The sequence below is a fragment of the Mustela nigripes genome, chromosome 16, assembly GCF_022355385.1.
Source record: "Mustela nigripes isolate SB6536 chromosome 16, MUSNIG.SB6536, whole genome shotgun sequence".
Taxonomy (NCBI): Eukaryota; Metazoa; Chordata; class Mammalia; order Carnivora; family Mustelidae; genus Mustela; species Mustela nigripes.
In genome coordinates, this window is record NC_081572.1 from 16,350,315 (window position 1) to 16,371,317 (window position 21,003).

Consider the following 21,003-nt stretch of genomic DNA (forward strand, 5'->3'; position numbering starts at 1 on the left):
TAGGTCCGGGGCCGGGGGAGCCGCCGTTGGCACTGGTGCCCGGGGGGGTGGGGGCACGAGTCGGTAGGGATGATGGTGGGGAAGGGGAGGCGGCCCCGACTGCGGGAGCCTGAGGGGGTGGCCCGGCGGGGAGGCTGGGGGCCGAAGGGCCCGGGGAGCGGGCGCCGCCGAGGGCCCTGGAAGCGGCTGGGCTGGGGGAGCGGGGACGCGTGTGTGGGGCACCGGGACCCCCGCCCGGCGCCCACCAGAAGGCCTGGGCCGAGGGCTGCGGGCCGAGGGGCCGGGGGGCCTGGCTGCCCGGGGGCGGGCCGGGGCCGGGCCCGGGGCCGGGGGCGCCGAGCAGAGCCCGGGGCGCCAGGCCGAGCCGAGGTGGGACGGACCGACGCGGGGAGGAAGGGAAGCTGCATCCCGCGGGCCGCCCCTCCCGAAGCAAGCCGGGGCAACGGCCGCAGGCGCTCTGCCCTGAGCCCACTCCCCCACTCGCCCCCGTCCTAACAATGGGGATGGGGCAGAGGGAGTCGCCCCACAGCAGGAAGGAGCCGGGGGTAGGTTTGGGACTAGGGTCCAAGGCGGGGGGAGGGGTGGGAACTCGGGCTCTCCCCTTTCTCTTCTCTCCCTGGCTTTTGCGGTGGGGATCATGGAGGGGATATTAAACCTCCTGAGACTTAGGTCAAGAGTCAAACTCCTCCCCCCCTGGAACCCCCAATCCCCCCAAAAATCCGATGAGCGGTAAGGAAAGTGATGCCAAGTCTTCGAAGCAGAAGTGACAAGCGCATAGCAAGAACAAATCCACTCCAGAGGTTTTTATTTTTTAATTTTTCTTAAAAACGAGGGCATTGTAGTCTTTGGTTTTTCAAAATTTATTTTACGGGGCGGGGGGGGGGGGTGCTGTTATTTTTGTCTCTACTCGGGCAAGCCTCCATTTTAAGCGAAGCAGTAACTGGTTAAGCTGGAATTTTCATTCTGGCCTAGGACTTGAACAAGGATCCTACAGGAGGTCATTTAATCGATCCTCCTTCCTCCACGCAAACATACCTCCCTCCCAAACTCAAAATCAAGTTGTTTGGTCTGCTTTTAAATATCTTTAGGAAAGGAGGGTCTTTTATTTGCTTGTGGGGTATCAAACAAGAATAGATTTTCTTTTTCATGTAGAATGGATTCTGAAACTTAAATTTCATAAAATTTAGGACAATTAGAATGATCAGAGAGTTTTTTATTAAGTAAAATTAAATGTGGCAAGGGTCTTTTTAGATGGTCAATTAACAGATCAGTTTCAGTAGTGTTTTTGAAGTACCCTGAACAGTCATTTTTTTTTTTTTTTTTTTTTGTTTGGGAGTTTGGTTTTCTGATGATTTGATAAGCAATTTTATGTTATCTAAAACATGTGTTAGACATTTAATCCACATTTTATGTAAAATATGTTTCTACATATATGGAGATATACCTAGACACATTTGCCCTTTTCTAAGGGGACTGTGATCTGTACCTCTTTTTAGGATGGTGATGCAAATAGTACTTTGAATTTCTGTCCAGTAGCTTAAACTATTTGGTTATCCTTGGTTAGCTTTTTAGTCTAATTGAAAGTCCTCTCTTTCAGATACCTTCTTGAGACCAAAAATTTTCCTACCTGCTCATACTTGGTGACTGAGGGATTACTAAGATTCCCTTATTGCTCATCTCTGAGTATTGTCTAAACTCTTCTGACACTATGAATGCTACTTGGATGCCTCTCAAGGTAGGATGTATTGTTTTTAAAATTCCAGTTCTCATTTTATTTATTTATTTTTTTCTTTGGAATTGAGAATATTTGAGTCCTTGAATTTGCGGTTCTTCAACCCTCTTACCTGACACTCCTTTCCCCTCCAAAAGTACTATTCTGTTTGCTTCCAGGACTGATTGGTTACTCCTTACTTTGTATTGCTCCTGTTCTTGATTATTGGTGTTAAAGTATTAGTGAAGTTCTTCAGTTAACTTCCATTATAATGATGTGTTTACTTTTTAACTTTAAATGATGAGAACCCACATAGTTATAAAATTCTGTTTCAGTCTCAGTAGGATGGATTGGCAATCAGACATCCAGGTCCACTTTCAAGCAGGTGCTTTAAAGTCATAGGTACTAGGGTGTGTCCCACTCTTGCAAATCTGTAGCTGATTCATGTGTTACAAAAGATGTGTCATTAACCATGTGTTTACCTGAGACTTCCTATAGTAGATCAGAGCATTCTAAGACCTGTTGGTTTCTGTGTACAACTCTGTCAGGAGAGTCCTCCTGCTGCCCCCTAGTCCTTTGCACTTGAATTTACACTATTTTTCTCAACAGGTAGCATTTTGTGCCACGTTTCATCTCACAGGATAAACTTTTTGGGCAGTGTGGACAGCTGATCTTTAGATGAAAAAGCCTTCATTGATATGATGGTTCTCCTGTCTGTTGTTTCCTTCCAGTTTCTTGTACAGAGATGGCCAGAGGACTTTTCGTTAGGACCAAACAGAGGGTAAAGCTTTACCGGGAGGGCACAGGTTGCCTTCCTTTGGAGCTAGAGACTAGTGTAGTTAAGACTGTTGTGAGGTAGTCTGTTCTGTGGAATTCCAAGTTAGCGCAATAAATAAATCCGAGAATAAACGCAGTCTGGGTAACTTAAATATAGGACTGTAAGAAATCTTCAGGTAAATGTAGACTGAATTCTCATCTTCATTTATGTTTCAGCTGCTGTTGTTGGAAAGGAGTGCTTATATCAGTGTAAAGGAATCCAAAGTGACACAGTTTCTAGCCATTCTCTTTATAGAGTTGGAGGGGTTGCATGGGGAATTCAGCCAGAAGTCCTGAACCCATAAGAATTGGGACCTTGTTTAAAAGTATCTGTCTTTGGTACCAGGTGTTTTTTTATTTTTTATTTTTCATTTTCATTTATTTATTTATTTATTTTAAAGAAGATTTTATTTATTTATTTGACAGAAAGATAGAGAGCACAAGTAGGCGTAGCAGCAGAGGGAGAGGGAGAAGCAGGCTCTCTGCTGAACAAGGAACCCGATGTGGGACTCGATCACAGGACCCTGGGATTATGACCTGAGCTGAAGGCAGCCACTTAACTGACTGAGCCACCCAGGCGCCCTGGTACCAGGTGTTTAATCCCAGGATCCGGTGGCCCCTCTTATCTTTAAGAAGTAGGCAAGGGGGTCCAAATGGGTACGAGTTCTCTAGAAACCTGAAGAAATTGAGACCAATATATCAGATACTATTTTTTAGTCACCTTAGTTTTAACAAATGTATTAGGTACAAAGAGTCGTGCTATTTAACATGTATATTATATTTAAGATTTTAACTCTAAATCTCTGAATCTGGGATGTTACGATAGGGTTCCACAGTAACCCTGAAGTTGTATGAAAGGCCTTTGGCTTGGCAGGAAAACAGAGTGGAAGTCAGTGTTCCATATGATGCGTTACTTACTTAAGAATTTAGTTATGTGGCTGCCTTAATTTTGTGTTCCCTACCAATCCTTTGACAGTGGGAGACCTCTTCTGAGTCTAAACAAATTTTTTATTTACTGACATTTTCCTATTCCTTTTATTACCTTAAAAAAAAAAAAAAACCTTGAAACTTGTGTTGGAGACCTTTTGGGAGGAAAAGGGCACCTTTTGGGAGGAAGAGGATAGCATTGAATATAAAGGATGGAAAATTAAAAGGGAGAGAGAACTTTATTCTCTTTTTCATTGTGAATATCCTTAAAATGTTTCTTAGATGTATTTTCAGATTACAGGTGCTTATTTTTAAATTTAAAAAAAGGTTAACAAAATGTATATTTTGGAGCCACAGTGCTCATTTTTTATAGCTCTTATCCTTTGTTTCTTATTTTCTTGTTCAGAATGAACTCTAGTTTTGTCAGGCTTTACTTACATGTTAGACCTGAGTGTGTGCTTGTTTCTGTGTGTATAGAAAATAGCGCCATCATGCGCCCTTTTCGCAAACCAAAGTACCAAAGCAAAGATAATTAACTCCAAACAAATACTCCAAACAAAATAACTCCGAACAAATACTCCTCAGTTTAAGGCGCACTTATCAATTACGAATTCCCTTGGAGATTACTTACCCGTCTTCTGTATGTCAGGGATCTACAGCTTTGATCTACAGCCATGACTAAGCACTGTGGATAACGTTTGATGCCCCTAAGTTCAGTTGTCCGGGTTGAGGCATGGGGGAGATGGAAGAGGAAAAGGGAGGAGGAGGAGAAATGGGCATCCTGGAGACAAGAGTGAAGAGAAGTTGAGGTAGCAGAGAAGGGATACATGGGCTCTGGGACGTGCTATGGCACCACCGACGAGTTGCTGGTTGCCTTGTGTGCTGGACTGAACTATGACGGAAGGAGAGTAAAAAAGTATTCTTGACAAAAGGACAGAATTACAATATAATTCAATGTGATGTGGAAAGGTCTCCAAGATACGTAGTTAGGTGATAAAATAAAAGGAAGATATGGAATAGTGTATGTGGTATATTACCCTTTATGCTTTGAGGGGGTGGTGGAAAGGAATAAAGAAAATTCGTATTGGCTTGGTGTATATGCATTTAAAAAAACACTTCAGAAGAATAAACAACATGATACATTATGTTTATAAAAAATTTTTAAAAATTTTTAAAAAATTTTATTAAAACCAATGCATGATTGCCTTGAAAATGGAAATGTAAGTAGAAACACCCGTCATGTGCTCCACTTTCTCCCTTGCAATAAATATGTGACATCAGTTAATTTGATATAAATATATAAATGGTAAAAAAGAAATAAACAAAATGGTGACATTGGTCACCTGATAAGTCTAGGAACTAGGTGGGTCGAGGACAGGGTGGAAAGGAGTCTTCTCTCTGTATTATATTATTTTATACTGTGTGACATTTGTATCAGAATTTATAAACATAGGGGTGCCTGGGTGGCTCAGTGGGTTAAGCTGCTGCCTTCGGCTCAGGTCATGATCTCAGGGTCCTGGGATCGAGTCCTTCGGCTCAGGTCATGATCTCAGGGTCCTGGGATCGAGTCCCGCATCGGGCTCTCTGCTCAGCAGGGAGCCTGCTTCCTCCTCTCTCTCTCTCTGCCTGCCTCTCTGCCTGCTTGTGATTTCTCTCTGTCAAATAAATAAATAAAATCTTTAAAAACAAAAAACAAAAAACAAACAAAAAAAAGAATTTATAAACATATATTTTTATCCGGGTACAGGTCTGTGAATCACCAGGGTGATTCTGTGAATCACAGACCTGTACCCCTGGGGATAAAAATGTATCAGAATTTAAAAATTTAACACAAAATTTAAAAAAACCCTTAAAAAACAGTATTTCGGTCCTTAACATCTCTTCTCCTCCAGTGTCTGGAAGTCAGAGAAATAGCCAGGGCTGCCACTGAGAGAGCAGAGAACCCTTGAACAGTGGCTGAAGGGATACATACATAAAGGATGCTGTCACCTAGGATACATGTTCTCCTGAGATCTTAAAGAATTTTGAACTTATAGATGTGGATTTCTGGGATTGAATTAGGAGGTCAAGCATTTAAAATTTTTACTTGCTCTTTAAGTTTTAGTAAAAAGATTTTCATTGTTTACTCTCTCATGTTGGCAGTTAGATACACTGTCATGTTCTTGGTTGTGTGATCTTGGGCAATTTCTTAATCTCTCTGAGATTCAGAGTTCTCCTTTGTATTGGAAAGAATATTAACATTTACTTCACAGGAGTGTTGCGTATATTATAGCTGTAAGGGACATCATATCTGACTTAGTGAACTACTACAGTTATTATAATCATTGCCATTAATAATAGTTCCTTAGAACTATTAAGAGTAATAGTTAGTAACAGTAAGAGTGAGGGCTCTGGCTGATGTTGGGCAAATTCCTTGACCTCTTAGAACTTTGGTGTCCTCATATATAAAAAGGGCATGATTCTAGTACCTAGATCCCTGGTGGACTTGGGAAGAACTAAAATGAGTTTGTTGCTTGCAAAATGCTTCGACCAACACTTCATATGTGCTCAGTAAACACGGGCTGCTAATTCTCTTCGTGACATCTGTTTGCCAGGGCTTCCATAACAAAGTGCCACAGAGTGAGTGGCTTACACAACAGAAATGGTTATGTCACAGTGCTGGAGGCTAGAGTCTGAGGGCAGGGACCTGCCTCCTCTGAAGGTGCTAGGGCAGGAGCTGCTCAGTCCTCTCTTCCAGCTTCTGGTAGTTCCCGTGGTCCATGGCCACATGCCTTCAGTCTTTAATATAGAGTTCACCCTGGGTGCATGTCTTTGTGTTTAAAATTTCTCCTTTTTAAAAAGGACAACAGCCATACTGGATTAGGACCCACCCCGGTGACCTCATTTTAACTTGATTACTTCTGTAAAGACCGTTTTTGCTCTGCTGGGCATTAGTCCAAATCTTTTTGGGGATACAGTTCAACCCCTAACAACATCCAGTAGCCTTGTTGCTCAACATGGGGACCCTCAACACCTGTATGTAGGAAATGAAAATTTTGGTGCAAATTAGTAACATGATTTAAAGAAGTAGATTAGTTCTTTAGGCTTCTAATGGATTTATCTTTATTTTTTCTTTTTAAGGTTTTATTTATTTATTTATTTGACACGGGGGGGGGGGGAGAGCAAGCACGCAAGCACAAGCAGGGGGAGCAGCAGGCAGAGGCAGAGGGAGAAGCAGGCTTCTCACCAAGCAGGGAACCCGATGCGGGGCTCGATCCCAGGACCCTAGGATCATGACCTGAGCCAAAGGCAGACGCTTCACTGACTGAGCCACCCAGGGACCCCTGGATTTATCTTTATCATGGATAGATTTTTGTTGCCATTGAAATTTTAGATTTATATAAAATCAAAACTTTTTACAAGGTTAGATTCTTTTTTTTTTTAAGGTATTTGTAAAATTCCAAATTGAAAAATTAAGGTCAGGATTATAGTCTTGTTCTCTGTGTCTCATCCTTTGTGGAAATTGGTAGAACTTTGGGATTTCTTTAATCTGTAAGAATAATGCTCAGGTGTCTGTTTCTAGGAGTGTGGGAGCTAAGGCTACCCAATGAGGAATTAACACCCCTCTTCCCTGTGTGTTTTCTATGAAATCAGATGCCATATTTGAAGAAGCGGACATGGTTATCCTCTAACAGTTTGCTTTCAGATTGTCATTTTCGGGGTAGACAGTATGGGTCACCCCCAGAAATAGCAAGACCTTGAGGAAGTTCCTCCTGTGGCCTGACTGATTTGGTCAGCCCTCTGCTTCCATTCCCTTCCTGTGTGCCATTAAAGTAAAGTTCAGACTTTTTAACGTAGTGTATCTACTCCTGATGATCCAGCTGCTGCTGACCTTTCTGTTTTGTTTCTACGCCTTACCTTTCACCACTGGCCTTTATGTACCTTTGTCTGAGAGTTTCCTTGTCCTGAAACTTCAAGTATTAAGACTTAAACAGTTAGTATTTAGGTGAAAGTTTTTCTAAAGGTAGTACATGCTTCTCTGCTGCCTTAAAGAAAGCATCCTGCACGAAATTTTTATCTTTTAATAAGAATCCAAAATTATTAAAGATCCTCACTATGCCCAGTAATTACTGTACTGGGCCGAACTATAATATGCCTTTGGAGACCATAAAATATATTCTATAAACGGACTAGTATGTATGTGTTCTATACTCTTGGTTTATTCTTTTTTTTTTTTTTTTTTAATTTATCTATTTTAAGTAATCTCTACTCCTAATGTGGGGTTCAAATTTAGGACCCTGAGATCAGGAGCCACATGCTTGTCTGAGCCAGTGAGGCGCTCCACTCTTGGGTTATTCTTAATATTCTTGTCTGTTATCATCCACTTGCGTGATCTCCTGCCTTAGTGTCATGAAGTTACTGTCTTCGTTCCAGCCTCCAGCAGCTCTCCCCTCTGTAATACTTTCTTTCTGGAGTAGGCTAGGATACCAGCAAACTAAGCTTATATAAATTATTTGCCACGGAAAAGTAAGTAGATCTTTAGTCATGACTCCTGGAAGGACTTTTGTATGGATAAAATACATAAAGAGTGACAGTTTTCTGGCAGTCTGATACAAAATGATATGGTTTTGTTTGTGTGCATTTTATGGAGAGGAAGGGTCCGTTGCTTTCATCAGATTTTTACCATGGTCTGGGACTGTTTTTAGATAAATACGTGTTGTGAAATTGCTTTGTGAGTTGTCACCAGAGGTCAGTTCCTAAATTCCTTCTCCTAGCTCCCTACCCTGACGTGAAGGAGTTCACAGTGTTGGGTCATTGTTTTGACTATGGGAGGAAGGGCCATTCAGCTAGGCCAGAGAGTGCTGACCAGGCCAAGGCAGAGCAACAGAGGTAGGGGCTGGCACTGGGGAGAGAAGTCAGGTAGAGAGTAGAAGAGCAGCACTGGGCTTTGTTGACTGGTTTGCTCCAGAGGATAAAGGGAGTGGCCATAGTAATTCTGGGAGCTCCAAAAATATATGCACGTACCTGATTTGAAGAAATTGAGAAAAAAAATTTTTTTTTAAGATTGTATTTATTTATTTGACAGAGAGAGAGAGTGCGCGAGTACAGGTAGGCAGAGTAGCAGGTGGAGGGAGAGGGAGAAGCATGCTGTCTGCTGGGCAGGGAGGCTGATGTGGGGCTCGATCCCTGGACCCTGAGATCCTGACCCAAGCCCAAGGCAGCTGCTTAACCAACTGAGCCACCCAGATGCCCTGAGAAAAATATATATTTTTAAAAATATTTTTATTTATTTATTTGTCAGAGAGAGAGAGAGAGAGACAGAGAGAGAGCACAAGTAGGCAGAGGCCGAGAGAAGCAGGCTCCCTGTTGAGCAAGGAACCTGATGTGGGACTCGATCCCAGGACTCTGGGATCATGACCTGAGCCGAAGGCAGCGGCTTAACCCACTGAGCCACCCAGGCGCCCCGAGATTTTTTTTTCCTTTAAAAATCATCTTATAAAACGTTTGCAACCTGGATCATAAATTGTAAGTGAGACAGCCAGATGAGAGTGAAAACAGGGGTAAAGGAATCAAATAAAAAATTTAATTAACATTATAATTCTAAAAACGTCTTACTGTGGGGGTTTCTTCGGAAGTTAAACAGCTGCCTTGCTTATAAAGGTAATTGCCCTTCCCCCAGGGACTTTGCCTCTTGGGTCAGAGAGCACACAAAGCCTGTCAGGAAAGAAGACCTCTTGGGCACATCCCTGTATCTGTCTTGCCTCTTCCCATGTGAGGCAGCCCCCCTGGCCTCTTGAGCTATTTTCTTCCTCCTTGTAGGGACCTCTGGCTGTCAGTTGTCTCTTTTCCCAACCAGTTTCCCACCTCCTGTTCCCTGTTGGCTCTTGTGCTTCAGCTTATAAATATACTGAAGTCTCTTTCACTTTTTAAGAACACAAAATCCCTACATTACAACCACCTGTTGGTCTTCTGGTAGCTTCTACCTATGTGTATCCTTACAGATTCATCCCTGTTGCCACATTCAGAGGATCCCTTTTTGCCCACATCTTCTGAGCCCTTCTCATACTGTTTAGCACTGTGGACCGTTCCCCCGGCTGTGGTGGCTTTGGTCTCTCCTGGCCTCTTGTCTTCATTTCTAAGAAGCAACGTAAAGGGTGCTAATAGAGCATAGACTCCAGATCCAGAATCCTAGATTGACATTTCAGCCCTGCCACCTACTGTGTGCTGTTAGGAAAATAATTTACCATCTCTGTGCCTCAGTTACTGCCTCTAAAAAATGGGAAAAGGACTCTTGTGAGGAGGAAATGAGCTAATACGTGAAAAGTGCATGGAGAAGTGTTTGGCACAGTCAGGTACAAACAGTGGGGGTACGACTCTTTCTGTCATCATTGTCCCGTCTGGCTGCTCTTTGTGTTTTCTTTGCAGACTTTTTGCCGTACCTTGGCCCTCTCACCTCTCAACCTCTGTATTTCCTGGGGCAGGGTGGGGGGCATCTTACAGAAGTTTGTGTCTCAGTCTCCATCCATATACTGATGATTTGCATCTATGTTTTTTCCAGCTTCCCATGGTCTTAGCATCTCTGATCCCATGCATACTGTTGCCTCCTGGACATCTCCACGTGGTTGTCCCATGCTCTTTTCAGAGTGACGTAATCAGCTATTCCCCCAAGTCCAGCCTCTTCCCATCTTCATGCCCCTGTGGGTGGTCCATTCCCCCCCCCCCCCCCAGTCACTCAAGTCAGGAGTCCGTCTTCTGGACCAGTGGTCACCATGTTCTTGACATCCTAACTTGTAATGTTTCCTTAGTTACCTCTACGTCTCTCTCCCGAGTTCAGACCTTTGCCACCTGTTGCCCACATGAGGTCCGTCACCTTCTGATCTCCTTGTTTGCTTTGTCTTGCAAGTTGCTGCCATAGTGATCTTTGTAAAAATGTTGGGGTGGAATTCAAATGCTCTTGAATTCTTGAATGCAAAAGCATCCAGGCCTGGGTGATCTGGCTGGCTCCTGCCAGACCTTCTCTCTCCTTCCCGAGCACCCTGCCCTCAACGGTGCTGACCTGCTTGCAGTTGCTGCTGTGCACCTGATTGCTTCTTGCTTCTTTGCCCCTGGGCCTTCACTTGAGTGCTTGCTTCTGTTTAAAATGGCATCGGCCCCTAGATCTTTAATAACAGGGATGATAAGAGTAATAGCAGGTAGTAGCTGACACCAAGAGTGTGCCGTGTACTTACTGTCTTTGGGTGTGTGTGCTCGCCCCTGGCACTTCTGTTGTATGGGGATTGCAGCTTTGCTTCTCCCCCAGCTAGTCTCCAAGTCCTTTGAGAGTGGTGGTCTGTGTCTTGCCTTTTATCATCGCTTGCCATGTGATGGCACTGAGTGAATGTGCGTTGAATGAGTGTTTTTTTTTTTTTTAAGATTTTATTTATTTATTTGACAGATCACAAGCAGGAAGAGAGGTAGGCAGAGAGAGAGGAAGGGACGCAGGCTCCCCGCTGAGCAGAGAGCTGATGCTCTGGACCTGGTCCAGGACCCAGGACCCTGGGATCATGACGGCAGCCTAAGGCAAAGGCTTCCACCCACTGAGCCACCCAGGCGCCCCTGAATGAGTGGTCTAAGGACTACATGGCCCAGTCTGTGGAGTAGTCTTCAGGAGGGTATGAGTGGAAAAGCTGAGTTAGTTACAACTACTCACCAGTCCTGGCCTTCCCCTTTGGAACCGTAGGACTCAACCTCTTCAGTGTGAGCAGCCGTGTAGCTTGGAATAAGGATTACAAGGAAGTTTTTGGTTTTTATAAATTCCCATTGAATGATGAAGGGCATGGGTGTTTTCATTTTCTTAGTTTTGCTTTTGAAAAAGAAGCCAATTTGCTGATCACCCAGTATCACCTGGTAATTAGAATGTTTTTACAGTATTAGAATAAAGCATAGGGAAATGAATAGTATTTAGCTTATGATGTTCCAACCAGGTAGTATATTTGGCAGTAAACTGATGATAATTTTTGAATGCTTTACTGGTGATCAGATGTCCCTTCCTTTCTCATCACTGTTGTGTTGAGTTTAGGCACATACTGTATTACCTTTTATCATTGTATATAAATTGTGTTTTTAGCAACAATCCCGAATATGGACAAGCTTATACAGTTGACTCTTGAACAATGCAGGGGTTAGGAGTGTCAACCCCGTGCACTTGAAGATCTATGTTTAACTTTTGACTCCCCCACAACTTAACTGCTGATAGCCTACTGTTAACCAGAAGCCTTACTGATAACATGAACAGTTGATTAACGTTATTTTCTAAGTTACATGTATTTCAGAATGTATGCTTACAATAAAGTAAACTAGAGAAGAGAAAATGTTGTTAAGAAAATCATAAGGAGGGGCACCTGGGTGGCTCAGTGGGTTAAAGCCTCTGCCTTCGGCTCAGGTCATGATCCCAGGGTCCTGGGATTGAGCCCCATATTGGGCTCTTTGCTCAACAGGGAGCCTGCTTCCCTGTCTCTCTCTGCCTGCCTCTCTGCCTACTTGTGATTGCTGTCTGTCAAATAAATAAATAAAATCTTTAAAAAAAAAATAAGGAAGATAAAATACATTTACAGGACTGTACTGTAGAGATGCTGTCAGTTTATACTGTCTCTATAAAATGAATCATGTGTCTATCAATATCTACATCAGTATTGTCTTTTATGATACAAATTGCTGTAGATGTTATATATATTACTAACACTAGATATCAGAAGTGAAAAGATGGGCACCTGGATGGCTCAATTGGTTAAGCAGTTGCCTTCCGCTCAGGTCATGATCCTGGAGTCCCAGGATTGAGTCCCACATCGGGCTCCCTGCTCGGTGGGGAGCCCGCTTCTCCCTCTGACTGCACCCCTCTCATGCTCTCTCTCTCTCTCAAATAAATAAATAAAACCTTAAAAAAATGTGAAAAGATAATGTACAGTCTGTGTTTGTGTATAGAAGTTTTAGTAAATTTTAATATTTATAAATTTGTATTATTATATGGTAGTGATAAAATAAACTAGTATCTATGTAACATTTTTTGCATTCATGATTTACCTAACATTTTCTTGATTTTTTTGATATTTATAGACTATATGGTTCATCTTCCAGTTTTTCAAAAGTTTTTCCAATATACTTATTGAAGAAAATTTTTGTGTAAGTGGCTTAGCGCGCTTCAAACCCTTGTTCAAGAGGGTCAAATGTAATTGTAGAAGTGCGGTTTATTTTTATCTAGGTCTTAATCAGATAGTAACTTTTGGCCAGCAGGGGGAGCTGAAGCCACTGATAAGTGATTACATCTCCACTGGTTTTCATATGACAGTACATCTAAAACTAATTGATGTACTTACTAAATGTTGGCCAATTGAATTTGAATTTAAAAAAATTTAAAAAAAAAGAAAAGTAAAGAAAAGCCTTACTGACAGAGAACTAATCAGAGTTTTCAAGGAAGAAATACAATTGCCAAGAAGCATATGAGGAACATTTTTATTTTTGCTAAGTAATCAGGAATGCAGATTAAAACAATATACTCTTTTACCGCCTCGTCGGGACCGGGGTCCAGTGCGGAGAGCCCCTCTTCCCGGGAAACAGGGCGCGGCCGGAAAGGGGGCCGCCCCCTCGCCTGGAACCTGGTGCTAAACCATTCGTAGATGACCCGCTTCTGGGTCAGGGTTTCGTACTGGGTCAGGGTTTCGTACGTAGCAGAGCAGCTCCCTCCCTGCGATCTATTGAAAGTCAGCCCTCGAAACAAGGGTTTGTAAAAAAAAAAAATTAAAAATTTAAAAAAAAAAACAAAACACAATATACTCTTTTATAAAATTTTCTAATTTTTTGAGTAAACTCTACCCCAATGTGGGGTTCGAACTCATGACCCCAAGACCAAGAGTCCTAAGTACTACTGACTGATCCAGCCACGTGCCCCTAGATAGTATTTTTATTTTAACCTATCAAATTGGCAGTTGAATTGTGCTGTCAAAGGTAGTAAGGGGGCAGTTTCCACAATTACTAGCTGAAATGTACATTGGGCCCAGTTTTTCTGGATCATGTTCTGGCAACTTACATTGAAAAACCTAAAGATGCCCTTTAACTTAGTTTTTTCCACTTCTAGGAATATACCTTAGGGGAGAAAAGTAGAGATCTATAGAAAGATTTGTGAACAAAGATATTTGTCATAGCATTATCTGTACTAGTGAGAATTCAGAATAAACTTAAATGAGCAGTGAGATTAATGGATACATTATGGGGTGCCTGGTTGGCTCGGTCAGTAGAGTATTAGATTCTTGATCTTGGGGTTGTAAGTTTGGGCCACATGTTGGGTGTAGAGATAATATAAAAATAAGATCTTAAAAAAATAGGAACATTATGGCATTATTTAAGGATGGATGATTATACAGACATAAAATAGTATTTTTGAGGAGCTTTTAATGTCTTAGAATGTTGTCTCTTTGATAAATGAAAAATTCAGGATATAGAGCTATATAAGGACTCTAAATGTATAAAAGATAAAGAAAAAAATAAAAACACAAATACATAAATAAAAGAATGAAAGGAACTATAACAACAAACCTCACTGAACCTATTACACAAGGGTCATCAGCCAGTTCTGTCACCAAGGGATGTTTTGACGTGAGGCGCTGTTACCTTATAAGCTGTTAGCCCCAGAAATTTAGGGCCCCACCTTAGATATCACTCCTATCCTGTAGGAGCCCAGCATGCACTTAATATACATAAATTTATGTCCTCCTTCAGTCTTCTTCACCCTAAACACCTCTTGGTGATAACACATTCCACACATTTCTTTTTTCAAATACTTAATACTTTATTTTTTTATTATGTTCAGTTAGCCAGCATCTAGTACATCATTAGTTTTTTATGTAGTGATTCATTAGTTGCATTTAACACCCAGTGCTCATCACCACACGTGGCCTCCTTAATACCCATCACTCCCTGCTTTTTTTTTTTTTTTTTAAGATTTTTAATTTATTTGAGAGAGAGAGAAAGAGAGAAAGGGAGGGATCACGAGTAGGGGGGAAGCGTAGAGGGAGAAGCAGACACTCCACTGAGCAGGGAGCTATATGTGGGTTAGGGTTAGGATTAGGGTCATGACCTGAGCTAAAGGCAGACTCTTAACGGACTGAGCCGTCCGGGCACCCACCCTCCTCTCCTTTTAACCCTCAGTTTGTTTCCCAGAGTTCAGAGTCTCTTGTGGTTGGTCTCCCTCTCTGATTTCTTCCCACTCAGTTTTTCTCTCCTTTCCCCTGTGGTCCTTCGTGCTATTCCTTATGTTCCACATATGAGTGAAACCATTTGCTAATTGTCTTTCTCTGCATGACTTCCTTCACTTAGCATTATCCCCTCCATGTCGATCCAGTTCCATGCATCCAGTTCCATCCATGTTGATGCAAATGGTGGGTATCCATCCTTTCCGATGGCTGAGTAATACTCTGTTGTACATCTGAACCACGTCTTCTTTATCCATTCATCTCAGCTCCTTCCATCATTTGGCTATTGTGGACATTGCTGCTATGAACATTGGGGTGCCACACATTTCTTTTTGTCTGTTGTGGAAAAAAAGACTACCTTTTCAAGTTTAAAAGTTTGATATATTGTACCAAGGTGGGGTGAATAAATTAGCATTTTTGTCATATTGATATATTTTCTGATTTTGATCATAGTGCTCGTTAGCTTTCATGTTTCTCAGTTGAAGATGATGATTTTAAAATGTCGTCTCCTGTGAACCTCCTTCAGCCTCTTAGTCATTCCATTTACATTTCTTTGGATCCTTGTCAACATTGCTTTGCCTTTCTGGATTTATGGTAACCAGTCAGAACTACATTTCAGAATTAGCTAAATCGTGATTTGTTAGAAGGATAGGAAAATATGTTCTATTTATAGCCTTTTTTCCTTGTTGTTGTCAATAGAATTTCTAACTACCCTCCATCCCTCACCTTTGCACAGAACATCACAGTCTCTTTAGAGGAACATTCTATAGTTACTCAAAAATTAATTTTTTTTTTAACTGGAAGCCATTAATTCTTTGGGTATAACTTGGGTTTTTTCCTGTAGGTGCTCTACTTTCCATTTGTCCGAGCTGTGATACCTGCCATTGTCCTGTCTGGGTATCTTGGCTTTCTCTAGCTCACTGGGCTCTAAGAGTTAATTCAGGGTAAGAATCACCTTCTTAGTTAGGTTTGATGGTTAGAAAGCTTGACCTTATGTTGGGTTGAAATATGCCCCCTGCAGTTTCCACTTCTACACAGGAACTGCGTAAAGCAACTCTAGTTTCTCTTCTGTTGGACAGATCTTTTAGGTATTTAGACAACTCTCATGCGTGCCAAAGTATTCTCTAAGCTGAAAATGAATCTTTACTTTTTGCAAAGGTTTCTCATTTGATACACTTAAGAATCCTTTCCACCTCTCAGTTCCCTAATTTTTCCAGCTCTGTATTATTTCATTATCAGGAAGCTCATCCCACCACCTGCAAAATGGGGAGTTTTCTCTATGTCTTTTAATATAATTTATTCAAAATGTTAAGTGTAGCATTTCCAAAATGTTACCTAATATCCGTCTTATGCTTATACTTCTTCATTTGGGGAAGTGCCTCAGTACCCATTATAATTTTCCATCTAACTTACAACCCATCTTTGGTAAATATTCTCAATTTTGTGGTCACTTAGGTTTCTTTTTTTTTAAATAAACTTTTACTTAGAATCTTGTCAAGACTTTTATGAAAGCCCACGTAAGTCATATTCACATACTTACTTCTTAGAGAATTTGGGTAGACTGGTATGGTGTGATTTCCTCTTTTAGAAGCCATGATGTCTTTTCCTCAGAAGGTTATTCATGCTGATATGTATTCCAATCCAATCTTCTATTAGAGATTTGCCAGTTTGGCTGATTTAAAGCTTATAGCCAAAGCCTTTCTCTTGAGTACATGGGAGTTACAATGACGGCATGTTTCTGTTCATTTTTGTTGAACAAATATTTATTGAGTGCCTAACTATGCCAGGCTTTGAGCAAGGGGCTGGATAAATGTTGATGATAGAAACAGATCCGGATTCCATCCTTCTGGGGCCTGAGAGGAGGTCACCCCTCTCATATGACAGCGAGTTAAGTTCTGCCCTGCAGTTTTATAATTTTATACTCAATCTTGTTTTATTTTTATTTTTTTAAATTTTTTTTTTTTTTTTAAAGATTTTATTTGTCAGAGAGAGAGAGAGGGAGAGAGAGCTAGCACAGGCATACAGAATGGCAGGCAGAGGCAGAGGGAGAAGCAGGCTCCCCGCCGAGCAAGGAGCCCGATGTGGGACTCGATCCCAGGACCCCGAGATCATGACCTGAGCCGAAGGCAGCGGCTTAACCCACTGAGCCACCCAGGTGCCCCCTCAATCTTGTTTTAAAATGCAGAGAATACTTTGGGATTTCGTGACTACCGAACATCTGATATATTAGTTAGGAAGCATCTGGTTTTTTTAATCATGAATTTGACTGATATCAGTGATTTATATGCTTTGATTTAGAAATGGGTTTTTCTTCCTCATGTTTTCCTCAGTAAATATTGAAGCAAATTAAAGTTATCAGCTATTAGCTGTCTTGCTTTTATACTGTTTATACCCTATTTATAAAGTGACCCATCTGGTATTTATTTGGCATATTTTAAAAATATATATTTAAACCACCTCTTTGTGACTTTGCATTTTCTTGCAAGGTTTTCTTGTTTGTTTTTGTTCTTTGCTTTTAAAGATTTATAGCATGGAGGGTTGGCAGAGGGAGAGGGAGAGACGGTCCCAAGCAGACTCTGCATCAGCATGGAGTCTGAATTGGAACTTGATCTCATGACCCTGGGATCACTACACTACTGGAAACCAAGAATGGGCCCTCAACTGACTGCACCACTCAGGCACCCCTCTTGCAAGGCTTTATTTGTTGTTTTGCCTACATATGTCTTAGTGCTCCTGATCAGCTACAATTTATGGTCTTTTACTGCTTTTCCTCGTTTTTGTTTTTCTCTTTTGAGTAAAGCTTTCCCCTTCGTCCACCTGCCCCTTCTCTCCCCTCTTCCATCCCCACGCTAGTTAGCAATTTAAAATGCAAACATTTAAAAAAAATTTGGGTTGAGCTCCTCACTTTTTTAAAAATCTCTCACGCTCAGTACAGTATTACAAAGTCCACCTCTATGTTTTGTATTACTCACTTGCTTTTTAAGCAATTTTAGCTATATCTAACTAAAGTCTATATTTTTTTTCTAAAATTAGGTAATCATATAATACTTTTTTTTGATAAGCACATTTTTTATGAATGTGTTTAGAATAGAAGGGACTGGGCAGAAAGGAGAGGAGTCAGGAAGGTGAAGGTATCCATATAAATATTTTTATTTTTCTCTCACTCTCACAGAATGTTGGTTAAGTGTGTTTTGTATTTCTGTTACCTATGGATTATGTATGTCAGTTTCTGATTATAATTTAGAACCAAGTTCTGTTATATGTGTATGTTGTAGGTTTAATCTTTTTTAAAAATTTTATTAAGAGAGAGCAAGAGAGAAAGCACAAGAGAGGGGAGGGGCAGAGGAAGAAGCAGACTCCCCACTAAGTAGGGAGCCCAACACAGGACTTGGGACTCCATCCCAGGACCCTGGGATCATGATGTGATCATGACCTGAGGTTAATGCAGATGCTTAACCGACTGAGCCACCCAGGTGCCCTTGTTCCAATAATTAGTGAGAAAGCATTATTGTAATTACTTAAAATTTTATCAATTCCCTCCCAAGGAAGTTTTGTGTCAGTAAACACATAGATTGTTGAACCCCACATTACTGTTATTGTTGTAGTTTTCGGGTTTCTGAATCATTGAACATTAGAGTTAAAAAGAAATCTTGATTTAAACTAGTCAGGTTCCGTAGTTTTCTCCATGAAGAAACAGAGTGGTTTGGCCAAAAATTTGCTCAAAGTCACATAGCTACCAAGTACCGGAGTTAAAACTTCAGGATTAATTTTATCAGTCTGATGAGTAGTGGGGATAGATTTATACACACATTTATATGGAATCATATGGAAGCAAAAAAGAATTGTTGAGTGATGGGGGAAAAACAAATGATTAATCTGGCTTGGAATTGAGTTGACGGATGAGCATACTTCTCTGTTCAGCCCATACTCTTCCTCTCAGATCCTGTAGCTGTGGATCAGGGTATCATCTTCACACTCTGAATAGTGGTGAGGATGACAGAGCCACATTTTTTTCTCTGAACCACCCATTTATAGAAGCCTTGTCAACCATCTGTTATAAAATTCTTATAAAATTCTTAGGGCAGAGTATAATATCATTGCTTTTCTTTAAGCTTTTAAAATAGTAATACATTCCAATCCTGTCTCATTCAGGATAACCTTTCCAGTAATAGGATTTTGTGTTCCTTAAACTCTTCCCTCACTGATGTTCTAACTTGTATCTGCCTATAGATAACTGTTTGCATTGCTGACATGTTGGGTTTTCCTCATTTCATTCTCATATAGAGTTAATTAGAGTAAGGTAAGTTTGATGGGAACCTCATTTTTTGCTTATGTATATTGGTGGTAATGAGTTTTCAAGTGTTACATGAAGGCGAATTAGTGCTCTGAGGTAACCTCTGAGGGGAAATAAAAGAATTATGGCATGCCTTTTCTTGAGATTTTTGCAAGTGGCTGAATATTTTTGTTTTCTTGAAATTGTTTAGAAATTAGGTATTATTTTGGCTCCATCCATTTTTTTGAAGCTTTATTGAAATGCATTTCACATATAAAATTTACCCATTTAAAATGCACAGCTGTTTTATTTTAATATATTGACAAGGTTGTGCATCTGTCACCAAAATCTAATTTTAGAACATTTTTCAATACCCCAAAAAGAAACCCTGTATCTAGTAGCAGTCACCCCTTATTCCCTTTTGTTCCCCAGTCCCTTTTAATCACTAATCTACTTTCTGTGTCTATAATTTGCCTATGCTGGACATTCACATAATTAATATGTGCTCTTTTGTGACTGGCTTCTTTGATTTAGCATGTTTTCAGAATTCATCTATGTTGTAGCATAGATCAGTACTTTATTCCCTTTTTAAGGTCAAATAATATTCCATTGTATGAATGTGCCCCATTTTGCTTATCTGTTAATCAGTTGGTGGACCTTTGGGTTGTTACTATCTTTTGGCTATTATGCGTAATGCTGCTATAAACATTCTTGTGTAAGTTTTTGTTGGGACACCTCTTTTTAGTTCTTTTGAATATATACCTAGAGGTAGAATTACTAAGTTGTATGGTAAATCTATTTAACTTTTTGACAAACTACCAAACTATTTTCCAAGGTAGGTACATTTTACATTCATACCCACAACGTATGAGAGTTCAGTCTTTCCACATCCTTGTCAATACTTCTAACCATCCATCATTTTGATCCTAACCATGAGGGTAGTTGTGAAAAGGTGTCTCACTGTGGCTTTGCATTCATTTTCCTGATGACTAATGATGATGAGATGTTTTCATGTGCTCGTTAGCTATTTGTATATCTCTGGAGAAGATTTTTCTGTCAAAACTTCTGCCCATTTTTTAAACTGGATTGTCTTTTTATTGTCGAGTTATAAGAGTTCTTTATATACTCTGGAAAGAAGTCCTTTGTCACATAGGATTTTCAAATCTTTTCTCCCACTCTGTAAGTTACGTTTTCACTTTCTTTCTTTTTTTATTTTATTTTATTTTATTTTATTTTATTTTATTTATTTATTTGACAGATCACAAGTAGGCAGAGAGGCAGGCAGAGAGAGAGAGAGAGGAGGAAGCAGGCTCCCTGCTGAGCAGAGAGCCCGATGCAGGGCTTGATCCCAGGACCCTGAGATCATGACCTGAGCCGGAGGCAGCGGCTTAACCCACTGAGCCACCCAGGCGCCCCACGTTTTCACTTTCTTGATGGAGTCCTTTATTTATTTTTTACAAAGATTTATTTATTTATTTTTAGAGAGAGAGTGCGTGAGCATGAGCGGGTAGGAGGGTTAGAGGGAAAGGGAAGAGAGAAAATCCTGAGTAGGCTCTGTGGTTAGCAGGAGTTTGATCTCACGGGGCTTGATCTCCCAACTCTGAGATCATGACCTGAAATGAACAGTTGGACACTTGACTGATCGAGCCACCCAGGTGTCCCTTGATGGGGTACTTCAATGCAGAAAATTTATAATTTTCATGAAGTCCAAACTACATGTTTTTTCTTGTCACTTGTACTTTGATGCTATATCTAAAAACCATTGCCTAACCCAGTATAAAGAAGGTTTTACTCTGTTTTCTTCTAAGAATTTTATGATTTTAGCTCTTACATTTTGGTCTATGATTCATTTTGGTTAATTTTTGTATAAGGGGTGAGATAAGGGTCCAACTTCATTTTACTGCATGTGAACGTTCAGTTGTCCTCATACTGTTTACTGAAAAGACTATCCCTGTATCCCCTTTTGAATTATTGTGGTTCCCTTGTCAAAAATCAGTTGACTGTAGGGCTCCTAGTTGGCTCAGTTGGTTAAGCATCTGCCTTAGGTTCAGTTCATTCTGGCTTTTTACTCA

At 40.8% G+C, this 21,003-nt stretch overlaps 1 protein-coding gene across 1 annotated transcript in view; it reads left to right on the plus strand.

Moving 5' to 3' along the window:
* Nucleotides 1-341: 341 nt before the first annotated feature.
* The window catches only part of KANSL1 (KAT8 regulatory NSL complex subunit 1), a 178,520-nt gene continuing 157,858 nt past the window's right edge, over nucleotides 342-21,003 (plus strand). The window contains exons 1-2 of the mRNA XM_059380824.1: nucleotides 342-545; nucleotides 1,598-1,735. The gene's annotated coding sequence lies outside the window, so the exon portion shown is untranslated. The remainder of the gene's footprint in view (nucleotides 546-1,597; nucleotides 1,736-21,003) is intronic.